The following is a 21197-nucleotide window of genomic DNA, read 5'->3' as shown; positions in this document are numbered from 1 at the left end:
TAAATATTTGCAAAAACAAATGCTTAAATGAAACAGATATACTTGGTCAAGCAGGATTTAACAGAGAGAGACGCACTGGACACCTTCATTCAGCACCCCACCCCAGTTCAAATTTTCTTTTGCCGCCTATGATCACGAAATATTGCATGCATTTTTTAATGTCTAATTTTTTTTGTGTGCGTGTGCAATGTGTAAAGTTTATATTTGCAGACATGTATGTGTGTGTGTTTTACTTAAAAGTAGTTTATTTAATTTTCTTTGCAAATGATTCTTTATATTTTCATGAAGGGCAAAGTGATTTTTTTTTTCCGTAATAGCTTATAGAACCCCGCAGTGACAAATATTTTAATTTGCGATTGTATTTTTTTATTTTATTTTATTGTATTGTATTTATTTATTTATTTATTTATTTTTTGTCCTTTTATATTCTGAAGAGAACTAACCAGAAATTCCCTGTTACGAACATGGATTTTATTTTTTTGTCTAACTTGACACACACGCTGGACAGGGAAAAGGGGGCCGGACTGTGTCCGCTTTTCTTCCTACAAAAACCTTCAGAGTTGACAGAGGACAGTCTCAGCCGAGACAGCGGAAAGAAGACTTCAGGGAAGACAAGACCACATTAAAAGCTTGGTCCTGCGAAAAACTTTAAAAAGTGTTTTCATCAGTAGTTTCGTCCTGCTCTGGACACGGAGAACACCAAAAAAAAAAAAAAAAAAAAAAAAAAAATGATCGGAAGCTGAAGAATTTTTATCCTGACCTCCATCCGACCTCTTCAAGATAAATGTTTTCCTCACGAGAGACGCCGCTAAAATCACCGTGAAAGACAAAAAGGGGCACAACTCCTCCGTTGTCCTCTTCTGTCTTACTTTTCAGGTTTGTGGTGAGTTAATTTGTCCTTTTATAGGATTTGTTCACTTGTCTTACATATTAACGACAGACATCACATACATATGTATGTATGCTCTATGTAAACCAGCCAGGAGGTTTTATTTTAAAATGAATGCCAACTTAAATTCACAAATATTTATGCATTCATTCATTCTTACTCTTGTATCTACATCGATGGGGGAAAGTAAATAGAATGTGTATAAATAAAGCATTGCTTAGTAGGAATAGCACATAATAAATCACTTTTAATAATTTTTACTACAGGTATTTGGTGATAATTTTGCATTTGTGGTTAATCAACAAAAAATCTTAGTAAGACTGATCCTGATTGCTCATCTTTAATCGTGTTCCTGCTTTATTTCTTGATTGCTGCTCTTTTGTCTGATTAATGATTGCTTTAATCCTGATGTCAGCATCAAAGCAATCACGATCCACAGTCAAGGATCAAAGACAGGATCCATACTTAATCCGGATCTGTACCAAAATTGAATGGGTTCTTCCATGTCCCGTGTTGCAGGTCTCCACCATGCTACATTAAAATCTCTTCACTGCTTTTTTTTTCTGTAATCCTGTTAATAATCCAATAAACAGACACTGGTGATCACATAATCTCTTTGACAGAGGTAGTAATGGTCATGTTCAGCCATTAAAGGAGAAGTTCAATTTTTTTTTCAACCTGGGCTCTACTTTTAAAAGTTGCTTAGTGCAGCAGCTAAGAGAATATTTAGAGTAAAATCTTGCAAATGGTGATACAAGCAGGCGGCCAGGTAGGGGGCAATTGAAGAATTATACAGGGGTCAAATTGAAAACTACACTACATTATTTGTCTGATCATAACAATTCCAAAAATATATAGTTTGGGTTATCTATGACTGAATGCTCAGGAGTTATGGGGTAAAAACAGCAGAAATGGTTACAAAGGTCAGTTTCAGCTTGTACAGGGGTCAAAAGTTAAATTTGCTCCAATTTTGGTTAAAAAAATGTGAATTATTAGTCGAGTTAACAGGGTTCTAAAAAGGAATAGTTTGGACCATTTATCATGTTACAGGGTAACATTTGTCACATGTCATTGAATCCAATAGACATTGACCTTGTTTGACCTTTACCTTGGAGACTAAGCATTCAACACAGTCAAAACTATTCCATTTACTAATCCTATTAGCTCAACCAGTCATTTGCATCACTTTTTACCAAAATTGGAGCAACTTTAACTCTTGACTCCTGTACAAACTGAAACTGACACTGACCTTTGTCACCATTTTTGCTCTTTATACCACAAAACTCCTGAACATTCAGTCACAGATAGTCCAAACTATACCTTGTTGGAATCATTATGATCAGACAAATAATGTAGTATAGTTTTCAGTTTGATTGGAGCATTTTTAATTTTGATCCTTGTGTAATTCTTCAGTTGACCCCTACCTGGCCGCCTATTGAAAATTCAAGTGGCTAGTTGGTTTTTTCAAAAGAGTATTTGTGCCAACTTTGGTGCTTGTATCACCATGTGCAGGATTGTTTCATTAATCTGCTGTACTAGTTGTTCATGTGTGCAGTAATGATTTAGGATGGAAACACCATCACAGACTAAGCTGGCTATATAATGTAATTGTATGTGACAAGCTATGTGTTGGCATGAGTATAGGTCACTTCCAGCGAATTTGAAGGCGAGAATTCATACTTCAGCAACCGGCCGCCAGTGGAAAAAGCTCAGGCTGTATTGCTTTTTATTCAACTCAGCTGGTTTTGTTTTGTCTCTAACTTGCCTCTAACAGCCAGCTGATGACTATCATTGCCTGGAACGATGAGATTTATACACCAAGCTGATCTGAAATGAACCATTGTACATTAAACTGACATTATTGACGAGTCTGACCCCTTTGAAAATTGATCAAGTTACATGTATTTGTATTGACCTCGGTGATGTGTTCATCAACCAAAAATGGCCACCAGTGGGCGCTCAGGTAAAGTCTGCACCAACCCATAAACACTCACACAAATGTCATTAAAATGGAGAGCACAGACAGATTTTAGAATGATTGCTTTTCCAGTTAGTGGAGGGTGTAAGAGCGCTTGTTGCCAGGGCACGTGGTTCCACATAATGTGGAGTTCTGTCAGGAAAAGCACACAGTGTAAAACTTGTGCCAAATCAACATCGACGTGGCAACTTCGAGTGAAGCAAGGGAGAAGTCAAAGGATTTCACAGTTAGCTGCTTACCTTGCGTTCGTAGCCGTCCTGCGGCACTGCTGTCCACTGATGCATTACGATACAACTTGAATGTTAATTACGGACTTGGTATTATAGAACTCTGAGAACTAGTCCATAGTAACTTGTTTTCATTCAAAGCAGAGACTCGAAACGATTACGACACATGGCTGAAACTAAAAATACATGCATGTTTATTTCTTCTTTGGCATTCGGAGTGCCATCATGTGGCAGGAGGTGCATCGACAAGCTCATTCGCCCTATTGAGATATCCCATAATCCCTTGCGTGCCAGAGAGGCACTGCAGTCAAAACAACATGGAGAAACCACATGATAACAATTTCAAATGAACATTATACTACCAAAATGGAATTTTTGTTTATGCCTTTGATCACATTTATAACAGACTGCATGCACGAGACCCCGGAAAACATGCTAAAACAAATATTCCAAATATTTGATGTCTGCTGTCTTCAACCTATGTGGAACTTCACAAATGCTATCTGAATTTCATACATCTTATATGTATTACTCTGGAACAAACAGTACAAACAGTGTTGTAAAGCACAATAAGCAGGGCGTTAAGAGAGCAAACTTCACTTTCTCCCAGAATGACATTAACAGGAAGCAATTCTCATTGTAAATAACAGTGAACTCACTTGAGCTTCTCGCATGTTTGCATAAAACAAAACACAATAACAACGTCTAAAAACCTACAGTAGATAATATATTCATGAGAGTTTTAGGCACAATGTACAAAAAATTTTACCTTGCGATGTTAATGCTGTTGTCAGTGTGCAGCGGGTAATTGCAGAGTTATCTGAAAGTCTCAGTGTGTTTCTCAGTGTTGGTGACATCTCGCAGAGCAGTGACCTCTGAAGTTTTGCGGGATTTGAAACCTCAATAGGGCGAATAGGGCAAATGGAATAGCAGACATTTAAACATTTAAAACATGCTTGTTTGGGAAAATTATGACATTTGTTCAGGTCTGTCATATTTCAGCAATCTATGAACATTCTTTATCCTACTCATGTATAAATACCTGTTTTGGCTTGAATTTGATGGAAATACACAATGTCAAAACAAGTGTGCAAGTAACACCAGGGGCCTGTTTCAGAGAGTGAACTCTGAGTTGATTTACCCTGAGATGGGAAAGTTTTTAGTTCCAGAACAGCTGATTTCAGTTATTTTAATCAACTCAGAGTATGTTCACTCTGAGTCAAGTATGCACACAAAAGGCAGCTTTAATAGAGCCTAGAGACCGAGATTCACCATCACAACCTAAAAAAAAAGTTAATCTCATTTCACATTACTGGAATTGGAAATCCTCATGCAAGCATACAACAACAAGAAGGCTGGAGATGCAAAACAGCAAGAAACAGCATGGGAGAAAACCATGACTCAAGTCAATACCCATCCATTCATCCATCCATTTTTTGTACCGATTTACTCCAATTAAGGTCCACAGGGGTGGGGAGCTGGAGCCTTTAAGTCAGTATGTATATATTATTTATTTATATTTAATCACAAGTATAATAGTGCATGTGAGAGCTGGTAGAATGAACTTAAAATGTATTTTATTTAGGTGTAAGGCAAGGCAGAAGAAAGAAGGCAGATGCCCACAAAATACATACACACACATATGCAAAATGTCCATTTCAGGCATAAGTTGTCAGTTGTCAGTCCCAAAATATTCAGACGGCATTACACTCTATTTGGAACCTCGTACCGCAACAGACTTAAATTTATTTATATAGGGCCAAATCACAAGATAAGTCACCCCAACATACTTCAAAAAAGGTAAGGTCTAAACCTTGCCAACTCTCCAGAGCAAACACACAGGTAGCAGTGGTCAGGAAAAAGTCCCTCAGGTGTTTTTTTTGGTAAGAAACCTCAAGCAGACCAAACTCAGGGAGTTGATCAGCTGCGTAGGCCATTCTAACAGTAAAAAAAGATCAAATAAATAAAGTACAACAAAGAATTTTCAAACATGTAAAACAAGAACAGAAAGCTTATAGTTCTTCTGTTATAGTATGTTTCAGAACCCTTTGCAGTACTCCAAAGAATTTGCCAAAAAGTACATTATCTTGGTTTCCAGCCTTTTTTCTTCAGAGGCTCCCCACTTGTATGAAAGGAAGTAGGTGTTTAACCATTTTTCACTGTTTGATTTAATAAGGTCTGTAATAATCAGCCTTTGTCTGTGGAAATATTATGTACTGTGTGCACATTTATGGAATTATACTGGAAACCATTTATTGCCATAAAACATGTTTTTTAAAGTCTTCTTCCATCCTTCTTTTTCTGTGTGCTTTTCAATTCCACAAACTCCTTGTCACTCTGAAGTTACATTTTCCAGAAATAATGCCTTTATTACTTGTAGCAGGAACTCAGGGACATTAAAAAGTTATAGTTTTAGGACGATTCACCTTCATTGCAGGTTTTAGAATCACTGTTCTTTCTCTGAATAACAATACGCTATGCTCAACAGAAGTGCAGTAGGCAATGTTTTGTCCATCAAATAGTTCTTGTAGTTGCCATAGTGATATTTCAGTCCAAAATATGATGTTGGATAATTACTGCTTTGGGCTGGTGTCAGGACCAGGAAGGTAACGTGCACAGGTGCGCTGGCCACGTGTTCACTTCCTGGCGCATATGTACATTCAGTACAAGATGGCCACCTAGTTTGTAGTCCAATCGCGATAGACCAGTGTCGCCACAGTTACCTTAACAAAGTAATCCAATTACTCATTACTCCTTGAAAGTGACTTACTTTACTGATTACTCAATTTTAAAAGTAACTAATTTAGATTACTAGTTACTTTATTAGTTACTTTCAGCAGCTGCCGACAACAACCTCCTGCCTTCTCAACATGAAAATGATAACCTGTTTTTTGCCCAAACTCATTTTATAGTCGCCCTTTCGTGACTTCAGTGAACATAAACACTTGTTTTATAAACTAAAATAAGACATTTTTCTTGACTTCATTTAACTGTTGACAGCATTATAACGGTAAAAAACTTACAATTTCTAATCAACATTGTTTATAAATGTAACTGCTAAATTCTGTCTAAACATTTTAGTTGTTGAAATTGATTATTATTATTATTATTATTATAAGTAATAGTATGAAACAATGTCTTCAAAAGGGGGCTTTTAATCTAAGGCTGTTGTGGGGAGCTTCATCCCTCCCACCCCCCCAACACTCCTCACGTGGATTTGCCCCTGACTTGCTGTATGATCAGAAGAATGGATAGCATTTATTTATGCAGAAAACACGACCAGATTGACAGGTAGGAAAGTTTTATAATTTTTTGTTTTACGTCATGTTGTCCTCAGAAAGAGACATTTGGGGCATTTGAGTGGAAAAAGAAAAGAGTTAGTATTTGTTGATAACCCGTTGTGGATCAGCTGTTTTTAGCGAGGACACGCAGAAAGGCACAGAGTTTTAAATAAAAGGGAAAAAAAGCTTAAAAATGCCTTTGTAAAGCCATAGCTCTGAGCGCTTTGAGTAACTAACTAAGTCAGTTTTGTTCCACTCTGGAGTGCAGTTTTGAACAGCACAGTTTTGGGATGGGGCTGGGTGGGTGGCAGCATGATGGCTTAGTGGTTAGCACTGTTGCCTCACAGCCAGAAGGTCATAGGATCAATTCCCACCTGTAGCCTTTCTGTGTAGACTTTATATGTTCACATATTTGCGTGGCTTTCCTCCCACATTTAAAGACATGCAGGATAGATGAATTGGAAACATTCCCCCACATCTCCCTTGCAAAAGAGATCTTGATCTCAATGGGACTAGTAAGTCCTTTCGGCTGCTCCCTTGTTTGCACTCGGGGTCGCCACAGCAAATCCAAGGTGGATCTGCATGTTGAATTGGCACAAGTTTTACGCTGGATGCCCTTCCTGACGCAACTCCACATTACATGGAGAAATGTGGCAGGGGTGGGATTTGAACACGGATCCTTCTGCACTGAAACCAAGTGCATTAACCACTTGGCCACCACCCTCTTGATCTCAATGGGACTAACCTGGTTAAATAAAGGTTAAATTAAATTGGCAAAATAGTGTGGATGAAAGGCCAAAACAGATAGATAATAATTAGTGCTATTCCTGTGAAAATGGCACAGGGTTCCAAGCCTGTGTGTTTTTATTTGCTCCTTACCATAACATACATTATAAAGCTGGTTTGTCCGTGCCATTATTTGCATTCTAAATCACTGCATGAAACATTGGCTGATTAATTTAGTTTTTGTCAAGAATGAAAAGATGACTTACACAACGTCTAAAAAAATAGAGCCCAAGTTGAAAAATGTTAAATTTCCCCTTGAAGATGTTTAAATTTTTGGAAAGGACTTTAATGATGATAACCAAGTTCAAATTCTGTTGGACTCAAACTGATATGTCTGTCTTTGCAAAATAACAGAATGGTGCAATCTTTAGCATATTGAGTAATGTTGAGTTGTTGGGTTCAGGTTGTCAGAAGGGTGAAAAACAGAGTAATTGATTTATTTGAATACTTGTTGTTGTTTGCCTGGTGGTAATCAACAGCTGGAGGTTTGTGTTCAACATGTTCATTTATAACTGGGTGACTGGCTTTCTTGGATAAGGTAATCACTAAACTAAAAAGGCTTTGTCTGGTAGCAAAGCAGTGGTTTGGTACACAAGTAGACAGGCAGCAATGCAGAGGTGCAGGCAGGCATGAGACAAAAGGCGTGGTCAAAAACAAGCAGGGTTCAGTAACTAGGGCTAAGGCAAATGCAGATCCAAGAAACTAGGCAAGGTCAACACACGGCAATGCAAAAACAGGACTAGACAAAAGGCTGGACTGTGGATACAAATGATCGCAACAAACTGGCGGGATGGTGGTGAAGTCAAAGGGCTTAAATAAGATAGGAGATTTAAAGAAGGAGACACAGGTGTGGGAGCACAATGTGCAAGGGGGGTGTGGCAAACAGAAGGAACATGACACACCCATACCAAACCCTGAACACCAGCCAAGAGTGTGTAGTCAGACAAAAGCAAAGTGAACGGGAGCCAACTAAATGATGAACCTAAAACCACAGTGATCGAAATAAAATACCAAAACCAAAGCTGAACAAAGTTCTAATAAATAAATAAAATAAAGAAGACCCAACATGAAAGAACAAAGAATTAACCGGAGAACAAATGTAAGTACTGAAAAGAGATCAACAACATAAATAAAGGCTCAGACTAAATTAGAAGTAAACTTACAAGTGGCAAAAATAAACAGATAATTCAACATATGACAACAGTAAAACAAACAGGTGATACAACTAATGATTACACAATGGAAAAAAACAGAGGCTGGGCAGAAACTAAAGTGGAACTAGAGACATAACTGCAGTATGATGAACAGAAAATAAATGATAAACAGAAAACAAAACCGCAGACTAAAGTAACACAAACAGATTATCAAAAAATGGGCCAAAAGGGATCAAAAAAGGGAGGACAGATGCAGATGGGATGAGGGAGGACAGTTGCAGACGGGATGAAGTACAATCCAGGCCCAGGCAGGGGCAAACCTTCCCCCCCCGGGATCATGATCAGTTCCGTTCCCAGGCAGAAAGAAGTGAGGAATGTGGAGATATATTCCAAATATTTCGAACCACTGAATAGCATTTAAAAGAAAAGCCTTAGTAACAACGTTTAATCTTTTGGGGAGCACCTTGTGGTTGAGAAGCTGTGTTGGTGGTTTTATCACTGATGCTCTGTGTGAGTTGTCATTATTCCTCCAGAGTCATTAACGTTAATTGTTCATGGAGCGATTTGCTAGACGTTTACATTCTCCACCATTCATTTAGCTCGTAGCTGAACTACTGTTTCTGTGTGGGTTTATTTTTTATTTCCAATTTCCTGCTTGATTGAGCCACATACGGTATCATTTTAGATTAGCTGGAGATGCCAGATGTTGTCATTGTTGCACTTTTCAAAACGCACTGGTCGTGTCCCATAATGGAGTTAAACTGTTAATACGGACAAGCTGAACGAACCACTCACCTACCCATGACATTTCGGTGACTAGTTGCAGTTTCTTAACCAGTTGAACAACAGAAATGTCTTCACCAGTGTGACCTTCTGGTCATTTCCTTTGATTTTCATGTGATGTGCTGTAAATGCACAGTCTGGTGGTACTGCCATTGGGAGCAGACAGACAGGGAGGGAGTTGAATGCACTTTTTTCCCTGTGTGTCGATATAGAAACCAGATTGTTTGTGTTCACCCAGGTCTCTGAGCTCTTTGTGTTTGAGGAGGGGTCTCCGGCTGTGCGAGACTGAACTCAGGGTTGCCAAGGAGAGAACAGGCGTCACTTCCTGAGTGTTCAGCCCATCCCACAATACATTATGGGGCAGGCAGTTGAAGTCAAAGTAATACAATGCGTGGGGGAGTATTATGGAAGTTTTATAACGAGATCATGCTATAAAATGTAACAAATAAACCAAAATTTGCAAGATAGTAAAGATGAACTATTTATCTTTTGTGTGTGTGTGTGTGTGGGGGTACTTAAAATTGACATTCCTGATGCCTCCACAATTTTAAATAAGCAGGAGGCCTCAAGTAAGTACAGAACCCGGGAGACATTACTTAAAGTTAATGCCGGTAATGTGTTACTTCTGATGTTTAACTTTGCTACCAGTAACATCGGCGAGCCACGCCATGTTGGAAGTACGAATGTTACAATGTGGATCAAAATAAAAGTTGCGAAATAAAGGTTTTGAACATTTATCCCCAAATTTTTTAGAATACATAATGCGTATCATTGTGCCATGTGCAAGCCATATCCGAAAGTTGAGATCGATCTGACAGTCAGAGAGATATGTGAGCCACATACTCACACTCAGATGTTTCTTGCTTTATAGATAGATATTATTATTCTAAGCTAAAAGGGTTTCTCAGTTTGTATAAAAATGACTCCAAAGTGTTTGTGACTGAGGAAACAAAGCTATTTGTAAAGATGTTGATATTAGGTTGTAATGTACTGTTGGAGCGGTAAGCAGACTTATTTTTTAAGATTTGGTGGAGTTTGGTGGTCTGCAAGGTTTTTATTATTATTATTATTATTATTATTATTATTATTATTAAATGGTTGTTGGTCAGAAAAATTTTGAGAAACATTAATTTATATCAGTCATTAATTCATACAAAGTATAGGGTACTGGGGGTTGGTAAGGTTAGACCTTACTTGTGTGAAGCGCTTTGAGGCAACCTTGTTGTGATTTGGCACTATATAAATGAAAACAAATTGAAATTGAAAAATTACTGTATTGATAACGCTGTGTCAGGTAGGCAGTTCTCAAAAATTGAGTGACCATGCAGGAAAGAGACTAGTGAGGGAAGCCAGTAAATGTAAGGATCACCCCACCACCCAGTATCATCCCAACTTGTTCTGACTTGGAGATATATGAAATTTCTCTCACATTTTACTTTCTTTAATAACATTTTGAACTTTCAAGTTTGGTCTTTTACTATCAGGTTATTCTTACTGAGGTCTTTTTTTACTTGAATATAACATTTTCCCTCCTAAATTACCACAATTATCTTTTTTCGTTTAGTTTAATGTAAAATGCTCACATTGACACTTTTACTGGTCTTCTGCAATGACACCAAAGAGTTGCCTTGGGAACCTGGATGGCAACCACCCAGGCAGACGGCCAGTCCACCCTCAACTCTCAAAAATAACCATATACCTCAGCCAGGAGAAGTGTGGGCATCCCCTTGGCTTTCTGTAGCCACTGTGGTCCTGAACACTCAGGCACTTTTATGTGCTGGATAATGCACAGGGAAACATGCTACATGGCCAAAATGTTTGAAGCTGACATTCCCTGACAATGCAAGTGATACTCCTCATCTTAGTCTGCCTGTGTAACCGTGGCCATTCAAGGATCCTCCAAAGAGACGTAGTACCAAGGGCATCCAGTCATCACCTTAGGTCACTGGTTATTGTTCAAGTCTCATAACCATACAGAAAGACAGGAAGCATCAGCACCCTCAAGACTTGGGCCTTCATTCTCTTGCAAAGATATTTGCATCTCCAAACACCTCTGTGGATTGACCTTTTGACTCCATAAGCTCTTCACACGTCTCTCTGACTCAAAGGCCGAGGATCCAGAGACATGAATATCACTACTGAGATAAGTGAATGTCTCTACAAGTTCAACAGTTTCACCACATGCACATACACTTCTGATGGCTGAGTCCAGGGAGTCATTAAAAGCCCGGATCTTCATCTCACTCAGTTTCCCAAATTCTACAATCAGGGTATCCATTGTTCCTGCAAGGATCACAGTATTCTCTGCAAAGTCAAGGTCAGTAACCTTTCCTTGCCAACAAAAGCACCTAAATCTCTGGTCTCGACAACCATACCAAACACCCAGTTCATGCAAGCACTGAACAGAATAAGAGCGAGAACACATCTCTGACGAACATCAGTTTTCACTGAGAAAACTGAGTCTCTGCCTCCACTCCATATAACACTCACAGTATCTGTGTATAGGCTGACTATGATGCCCAGCAACATCTCAAAATTCTCAGACTGTTCCAGTCATTGAGTAGAAGGTAGCAGCATAATCCTATTAAGAATCATCTGTGCATGTACCTTCCCTGCCACAGAGAGCAGTGCAGTGTCCCTCTAGTAGTTGCAGTCAATGTGATCAGCCTTTCCTTTCCAGATTGGAAAAAGTCCTTTTTTCCAGTCTGTAGGGATGATGCCTGTCTCCCAGACTGAAACAAAGATTGTTTCCTATACCAGGACAACAACATCTCCTCCCAGCTGTGAGCTCAGTTCCAATGCCGTGGGTCTGTTGAGCTTTCCCTACCCTCAGCTGTTTCACAGGCTTTGCAATTTCACAAATATCTATTGGTTCATAGTTGACTGGAGAATTGGCCACAAGAGACCTGGCACTGAACATGTCTAACATCTTAGCAGGAGGATCAGCATTGTACAGCTACTCAAAGTAGGCAGCCCAACATGACAGTACAGCAGGGGCATCTGTCAGGAATGAAATGTCTTCCAGTGGGATGAGGTATAGGTTTGGAGGAACAAAGTACTTTTGTTCCTCTGTCAACAGGTTGAGGGTCACTAGACCATACCTAGTAACTTACCTGATCAAATTCTGAACACATCCTCCTTTCTCAGCTCCCTTTACAGCTTAGACTCTGTCAAGCTTTGCAGTGCAACTCTTCTAGATGATATTTAAAGTACCCTCAGATATGAAACACCACCTCCTCTGAATACTGGCAACTGCTATACAATCACAGCAACTTTCTGTGGTTGTGGAAGAACTCTCACAATCCATTAAGATCACCAGTTGTGTCTGTGTCTGCAAGTCCTCCATCCAGATTGCATATGAATTCCTGGAAAACAGTCTAAGCTTGAAGTTTGGCCAGATTTAATCTTGGGCACTGAGCAGTAAGGAATCTGCAAGACTCTAAATGAATCCTGAGGGAAGGTACAAGACGTCAGTCACAGGAATTCACAAACTGGGCACTTTAGAGACCCTACAGCTCTGCAGAATTCTCCAGCATTTTCCCACAAGGACCTACAAACTTATGGCATACGAATAATGAAAATCATCAAAAACAATAGGGTACTGAATGCTTTTGCAGAATAATTTATATTGGCTGTAAATGGGCAGCAAATACAGGGGAAAATGATCACATTTTCCCATTAGTGAACATATTTAAATCCAAATCAGACTTAAAACTGTTTATACACATAACGGTGCAATTCTCACTTGGGAGAAGTATATGTACAGAGAAAGAAAAATGTGCAGAAATCCGTACATGAAGATAAATTAAAGGGTAGGACTGGCTCCTGGTGTGTGTGTGGGGGGGGGGGGGGGGGGGGGGGATTAACAGAAGGCCAAAATATGGCTATCGGGTATTGCTAAGACCTTGCATCCGTCCATCTGTCTGTCTGTCTGTGTTCAGCATAAGTCTATCCTATTACTGCCAGAGTCTTGGGACACAGATCTATTTTAAGAGGTCAAAAGGTCACATTCTGTTTCCTATTTTTATGCTCATATACGGCCAAAGGTATTTTAGCATAACATTATACGAGGTCTGTCAATAAAGTATAGGTCCTTTTTATTTTTTCCAAAAATTATATGGATTTCATTCATATGTTTTTACGTCAGACATGCTTGAACCCTCGTGCGCATGCGTGAGTTTTTCCACGCCTGTCAGTGACGTCATTCGCCTGTGAGCACTCCTTGTGGGAGGAGTCGTCCAGCCCCTTGTCGGAATTCCTTTGTCTGAGAAGTTGCTGAGAGACTGGCACTTTGTTTGATCAAAATTTTTTGTAAACCTGTGAGACACATCGAAGTGGACACGGTTCGAAAAATTAAGCTGGTTTTCAGTGAAAATTTTAACGGCTGATGAGAGATTTTGAGGTGATACTGTCGCTTTAAGGACTTCCCACGGTGCGAGACGTCGCGCAGCGCTCTCAGGCGCCGTCTTCAGCCTGTTTCAAGCTGAAAACCTCCACATTTCAGGCTCTATTGATCCAGGACGTCGTGAGAGAACAGAGAAGTTTCAGAAGAAGTCGGTTTCAGCATTTTTTCCTGATATTCCACTGTTAAAGGAGATTTTTTTTAATGAAAGACGTGCGGACGGATTGCAGCGTCGGCTCGCAGCCGCCGTGACGCTCCGCCACAGGAAAAACACCTCCGTTGGAAGCCTTAAGGACAAGTTGGAACATGTCCAGCTGTTAAACAATTTCTCATATACTCACTCCACTGAAAGCCATCAAAAGTCGCCTGGATTTTACAAATGGTTATCAACACGGAGGTGTTTTTCCTGTGCCGCCGCACCATGCTGGCTGCATCCCGATGCGCGGACCCGTCCGCACGTCTTTCATTAAAAAAATCTCCTTTAACAGTGGAATATCCGGATAAAATGCTGAAACCGACTTCTTCTGAAACTTCTCTGTTCTCTCACGACGTCCTGGATCAATAGAGCCTGAAATGTGGAGGTTTTCAGCTTGAAACACGCTGACGATGGCGCCTGGGACCGCTGCGCGATGTCTCGCACCGTGGGAAGTCCTTAAAGCGACAGTATCACCTCAAAATCTATCATCAGCCGTTAAAATTTTCACTGAAAACCAGCTTAATTTTTCGAACCGTGTCCACTTCGATGTGTCTCACAGGTTTAGAAAAAATTTTGATCAAACAAAGCGCCAGTCTCTCAGCAACTTCTCAGACAAAGGAATTCCGACGAGGGGCTGGACGACTCCTCCCACAAGGAGTGCTCACAGGCGAATGACGTCACTGACAGGCGTGGAAAAACTCACGCATGCGCACGAGGGTTCAAGCATGTCTGACGTAAAAACATATGAATGAAATCCATATAGTTTTTGAAAAAATAAAAAGGACCTATACTTTATTGACAGACCTCGTATTTGTCACCTGCAGCTGCTTATACTGTAAAAGAGTTAATTAAAAAGAGATGTATGTCAAAGGGAACCCTTGAAGTACAGAGAAGTTGTCAATTACATGTGGGTGACTACATTTTAATATACATATGAAATGAACACCCTAATTAAAAAAATAAATAAATAAAAATAAGTTCAAACAATTGTGCACACAACAAAGACTTACCAGGTAGAGCAGAAGTGAATAACCACTGCACAATATCACTTAACTGTCAAATGGTTCGAAATGTTATCACCGCTCACTAATTTGAACTAGTGCTGATGAACAGTCAAAAACAACTTCTTTGGAAAGATATTGATGCAAAGCCTTTAATATAACATATAATCATCACTGTTATAGCCATTTTTTAAAGTCATGTCACGAAAAATGAATACAAGAACATTTCCAAGTTGCTGAATATCTGTTGGGATTGATTTCAATCAAATCAGTCAACAAGTAGAAATCATATGGTGGCGTGTGACAATTTTATTTAGAGCTCACTCAGCTCAATAACAGGTGATAGTAAATGAAACAGACTAGTGAGAGAAGCTTCCAAGAATTCATTGACTACTCAGGAGTTCCAGACTTATATGGATGTGACTGGAGAAACTAGTTATTGGGCAACTTTTAGCTGTTCATCAGTTACAGCTTCATCTTAGTGTGGCACAAAGTAGGGCTTTTTTTTTTTTTTTTTTTTTTTTTTAATACAAAAAAATTTAATCTGTTAAAGTCTGTCTTCTGGCAAACTGCAGCTGAAATTTCACATCTTGTATTTATGTAAGTCTCACTGTGTGTCACTGTACTGTACGATGACGTTACTGTTAAAGCAACAGGCAAAAGTACTTTGTCTCCGTTCTCCAGTCACATCCACAGAAGGTTGGAACTCCTTCAGAATTGTCACTGGGACCTTGGAAGCTTCCCTCACCAGTCTGTTTTGGTTACTGTCACTTTGTTTTCATGAACCTGCCCTCAACAAAATCACCAGACTGCACCATACTATTTCTATTACTGATTAATTTAACTGATCTCTAAGCCATATTCAGTGACTTAGGAATATTCTTGTGTCATTCTCTGTCTAAACCACTGGCTGTAAAAAATGATAATTGTGTTTATATTAACAGGTATGTATACTTGTAATGAGGCATTGTTTGCAATTGGGTTATGTGCTGCCAACATAGTCTTTCTAAAGTATTTTTTTTTATTTTTGTGAGAGGAAATGCTCTACTTCTCAATTTAGACATAAAGCAATTTTTGAGATGTGATTAAAATTTTGAATCATTTGACATTTAAGTGAAATCGCACAGGGGCACAAGTTCTTGTAACTTGCTGTACATTTGATACTCGGCCAGCTGTAGATGTTTGATCCTGTTCAGCATGGCGTCCTTGGCCAAAATGTAGTGTTTTTATGTTGTTTTGTTGAAATTAGCTACATCAAAAGAAACCATGATGATTGATTGTTCAGAATGTCCACAACAAACTGGAGTTTATTCTGTGGGATGTGTGACAGCATGGGCAGTCATAGTTTCTCTTAGGAACTCAGGAAGTGGTGCCTTGAGTAGTAAATATAAATATTTATAGTACATTAAAAAATTAGTACACGAGTACTCTGTAATAATGTTCATAAATGTGCATGTGGGAAAGATGGGAAAAAGATGAACTGATGTTGTGTCCTCTGTCTGTCTGGAGAAAGATCTCACAACCCAATTATTTGACTTACTTTTTCTTTGGTATGCATAAGAACCAAGTCATGGCTTGTAGCACACTGTATCCAGTTGGATAGATAACATTCAACTAATTTTGTTGAACAAAACTTGTGTGAATTTTTCAGCTCCTTTGCTAATACTTCAATAACTGATGATTGTTATTGAACATGATCATTGTGAAAATAAAAAACAAGTTGAGTACAAAATGGTAAACAAAATGTGCAGGCACTCGGAAAACTCTCCACCTGATGTTTCCTCAAAGTTTTGAGCATGCACAAAACTTTCCGACTGATTCAGCAGTCATCAGCTAACAAGGAATGGAATTAGCGAATGGAAAAATGACTTTTGCGGGACAAAACAAACACAAATGGAAATCCAAAATGTGTGTCAGCTCTTCATACATCCTTAATCCATCATAGTGTAACATTTGCTTTACAGGGGCAACCACCAAAGCTCCCTGAGGTGAAGTAGCTTTTTCCTGAAACACATCGTGCTCCTCTATGTCCTCTGTCCGATTAGGTGGGAACAGACATCCTCATTGTTCGAGTTTCACACTTGCTGGTAGTTGACATGTATTAGTGAAGATGATCTGAACAGCAGCAACAATTGTAATTTGTAACGTGTAATCATAATGGCCTTTGTGATTTGTTTCAAAACCTGATTTCATTTTGATTAATCTTCAAAATCTAGAGTAGAGCATTCAATTAAAATCATTATTTAATCAGTAGAATGCAGCACTATATTCTATGGTTTAGGCTTAACTACTATACTACAATATAATACTGATACTGGCACGAAAGTTGAAAATGTCATGGTATGTATTTTAGTGTGTAAAATCGAGCACTACCACAGCACTTTCAACTTTCACACTGTAAATTTTATTGGGCTTTAAGTGCCTTCAACTGGTTCCCTGAAGACCATGACATTTAGCAGCTTTCATAGGCTGGCTGAGCTGCTTGTTGTTTGAGTAAGATCTGTTTGACTTGATTTGAAGAGCAAATTCCAGTCTTTCTGTGGGTTTATTGTGTCACTTATTACTAATGCAAGTGCAAATCTCAGGTTTGCAATGCAAACGATAGTTCAACAGTGATAGAAGGGAAATTGAATGTATCAGTGCAGGAGTGTGTTCACAAGTACACCTACATGAACTATAGAGTATGTGTACGTATGCAGGGTTTGCCAACATAACATCACAGGACAACTAAAAGTTGTAAAGATTCTGAGAGAGTTAAAGAAGCATCTTTGTTAGACATTCTGTCAGCAGCTTTAACAACTTCATTACACAGTACTGACAGGAAAACCAGGACAAAGCCTCTTCCAAGTTTCTGTTACTTTTCACCTGAGGATAGTGAGGAACATTACCCTGCCATTTAGTCATTTAGCAGCCAGCAGTGTTAATTATCACAGTTCTGGTTTTACAGACCATCAGTTCTGTTAGTATTCAGGACCCTCATCAAAATATCTGCCAACTGAAGTTGCTACAGTGTTGATTTAGGAGTGGAAGGGATGGAGAGAAATGGACAGAAGAGGAAAGGAGGGAGTTAAGAAAAGGGTAGGATTTCTGCATTCATAAAGAATGGAAACCTCATTGACACACACACACACACACACACATACAAACAGGAAGGTCATAGCTATAGATAAGTGTTGTTAAAAAAGGTGAGACCCTAACTCGTAATCAAACCATTATGCCAGCCGGTGGCACAGGTAACAGTTATATTTAATTTGGAATGAAGTATTTCATTCAGTGTAGAAAGAGTTAAGTTTTTTAAGATTTTAGTAAAAGCTACGTCATTATGCACTTGGCTGCTGGTGAGGCCTGGCAACAAACTGTACGGTAAATATCTACGTAAAACTTCTTTAGACAACAGAAGACTGTATTTTGCTTTTTAACAACTTCCTAGAGATTCAGTTTGAACCAAGCTATTATGTTCTACTTTTAAATTGTACATATCAATGATAAAATTATTTAAAGTGGATTGAACCTCCACAGATTAAGGATAATTGGGTTTAAATGGATTTTGTATGTTCTATATACCAAAAAACAGACTGCTTTTAAGATAATCCAGACAGGTTTTAAATGAAGTGTTACATATTTGAGGGCCCCTTCACACATAGTGCGACGTTTGGATGAAGTGCACACTTAGTGCACTTGACGCAGAAATCGTGTGCAAACCGTGTGAAATCGTCCCTGTTGTCAACGCCTCAAACACCTGTTGCTACGACTATTTGCACACACAAGCGCCTGAAAGACAAAGTGTGCGCTGTGCGAACCCATCCCACCCTCTTGAGGCAGGTGACGGCCAAATTCCAGGTGACACACACAAACACCTAACACTGCTTGCATGGCACTTAGAAAAGTTGCACTCTTGGTACGACAGCAGTCTGCAGATGACTACTGTCGTACTAGGAGTGAAATTTGTCTAAGTTCCACACGACTGTGGAGTTGCCGAGATGTGGCGTGCCGTTGGCTCCCCCCACAACACGTGTGTGTGTGTCGCGCTCTCCCCCGCTCCTCCCCTCGCAGGCGAGGCGCATCTCATCTGGTCACAGATGGACATTTTGGTCTGTGCGCTGAACGGACAGGGGCGTGGCGTGTGTGCGCTCGCTTGCTTTACTCACATCAAAAACATAAAAACATATATTGCTTGCGATGGGCTGGAGAGCGCACACATTGACAGGTCCAGCTGGACCGGACCGTCAGTTCATCTGGACATGGAGCAGGCGATCTGAACATTACGTCTGTCTGACAGGACAGCGAGATGTGCGCCGCAGGACCATGTGACAGGCCAACAGTACGACAAATACACCACTTTCAGTCACATATCAGCAGAAATACACTGTAGTAAATGCTGTTTGGTCAGTTATCACTGCGCTTTTTTCTTTTTTGAGAAAATACATTTGTCTTCTTGCTGATTTTAACCATTTCATGTTCCTTTTACAAGACAGTGATTGTGGTGCAGTGGTAGAGTTGCTGTCTGGTAATTAGGATGTGTGGGTTCAAATCCTGTGAATGTTGTGGGGGGTTTTTTTTGTTTTGTTTTTGTTTAAGCCAGGGTTGTTTAACCACAGGGTTCTGTATTGCGTCCCCCTTTATGTATTATTTATATCAACCAGTGATATTCACTAACTATACAGCTGGTTGTTATTTCATTTTCCTCCAAATCAGCAGCATGATGTGGTGCAGCTCGTCCCATGGAACACAATGTGAGCAGCTGCAGCAGCATGAGCTGCTGTTCCTGCTCAATAGACACTGTCACATGCACGAACCGTCGCGCTGACGTCGTGCATGCCTGCATGTCAGCGTGATGTTTCGTGGTGTGCTAATTTCGAATTGTTTCATGCTGTTTCTCAGATTTTGTCCACACGTCGTCCACACTTTGCACTGTGTGAAGGGGCCATGATTAGTGGTTAAATGGTTCAACACCAGTCGCTTCAAAAGTGATTTGTATTTAATACGGAAAAGTACGTATTGGCTGGTTCTCAAAAATTGATGAGATATGTTTGGATTCTAGATATGTAATTTGAAAAACTGTCCTTCGGCTTTGGGAAACTGTTTAATCTGTTGATTTCCTGAGATCCCGACCTGAGGTGAAACATCGGTATCCGGTCCAGTCAAAGTATATTGCCTGTGGTTTCTGAAAAGACGTGCTGGCAAAGGTGATGGTCAGTGGCCGTTTGCTTGGTTGGTTGACTGTGGAACATACTTAAGTGTGGGACTGTAAGTAATGGAAAGTGCCATTGTTTAATTCCAGGTTCATGGCAAAGAAGCTGTAAATGTAAAACCGTCTGAGTTGAGCAGTAACTAGTCAGCGGATGTTCAGCTTGACTGTTCAGGAATTCAGGTACTGAGTGACCAGTTACACTGCTTCAGAGAAAAGAGCAGCTGGAGTCACAAATTAAGTGCCTTGTGGAACATGTACAGGACACGAGCACAGTGGTGGTGAATGTGATGGTCTGCAGTAAAAGTGAGCTTTGGCTCCATTTCTGAAAGAACCCCGTGAGTAAGAAGAGATCCTGCAGACCATGTGGCATTAGTCCAGTCTTATGTCCTGTTCATTCTCTGCTTGTTCCGGTACTGATTTCAACTCCATAATTTAGTTTTTCATATAAACTCATGATGTGAGAATGACCAGGATTCCTGAGTGGTTGTCTTAAAAAAAAAAAAAAACATCTACTGAAGCAGAAAGACATTCTGCCTCGCTGTGGAAATGAACATTTCAGTGCTGTATACATTCTTTCTTTCTTTGTTTCTCTCCATGTCCACAGTTTGTGACTTCATTGCAAACTCCTGTTTTTAGTTATTTGTTGTACTGACCATTAGAGTGTCTTACAGAGGTAGCCACTGATGTTTGTCAGAACAAACGAAAAGTGCCAACAAAGCCAGCGTGACATTTATTTTATTATGGGTTTTTGGGGGGGTGGGGGGGGCTTGTATATTTTTCAGTTCACTTATTGTTAAATAGGACAAATATAATTTTCTGCAAGCAGGCTAGAAGAGTCATTCTAATCCAATTACATCTGTTCTGCAATTCTGATTGTTTAATCATGTGAGATTTCAGACCATAAAATATCACGTTGACTGTGGCAAAATATTCAACCGTTTCACATTTCATATATTACTCCATGCCCTGACAGTGTTGCTATGCAGATGTCAATAATGACACTGTCAGTTGAGAGCAAGAGAAACCAGTGCAGCGACGACAATGCCGAAATAGGTGAATTTAAACTACCATATGAAAGTATTGATGTAGATTTTGATACAGAATTACTCAATGCAGTTGACGAGATGGAGAAATCTGTGGGTCTGCTCACAGAATCTCCAGTTTGGCATGAAGACGCTGTTGGTACGGTAAGCTTTGTTGAGCAGCCACACCCTTTGACGATTTACGGAAAAATAAACTGTGCAAACGATGGAATTTGATTAGAATGGGAATAACCCCCTTGTGTCTGATGATTTGCGCACGTTAATGT

General features: G+C 39.6%; 1 long non-coding RNA gene across 1 annotated transcript in view; it reads left to right on the top strand.

The window, feature by feature from the left end:
- Positions 1-492: 492 nt before the first annotated feature.
- The window catches only part of LOC117523275, a 45186-nt gene continuing 24481 nt past the window's right edge, over positions 493-21197 (top strand). Inside the window, exon 1 of the long non-coding RNA XR_004564462.1 lies at positions 493-883. This is a non-coding gene — a long non-coding RNA (uncharacterized LOC117523275). The remainder of the gene's footprint in view (positions 884-21197) is intronic.

This window comes from Thalassophryne amazonica, chromosome 13 (genome assembly GCF_902500255.1).
Source record: "Thalassophryne amazonica chromosome 13, fThaAma1.1, whole genome shotgun sequence".
In the NCBI taxonomy this organism is placed as follows: Eukaryota; Metazoa; Chordata; class Actinopteri; order Batrachoidiformes; family Batrachoididae; genus Thalassophryne; species Thalassophryne amazonica.
Note: the sequence above shows the minus strand (reverse complement) of the source record. Positions and strands in the feature narration are given on the sequence as shown.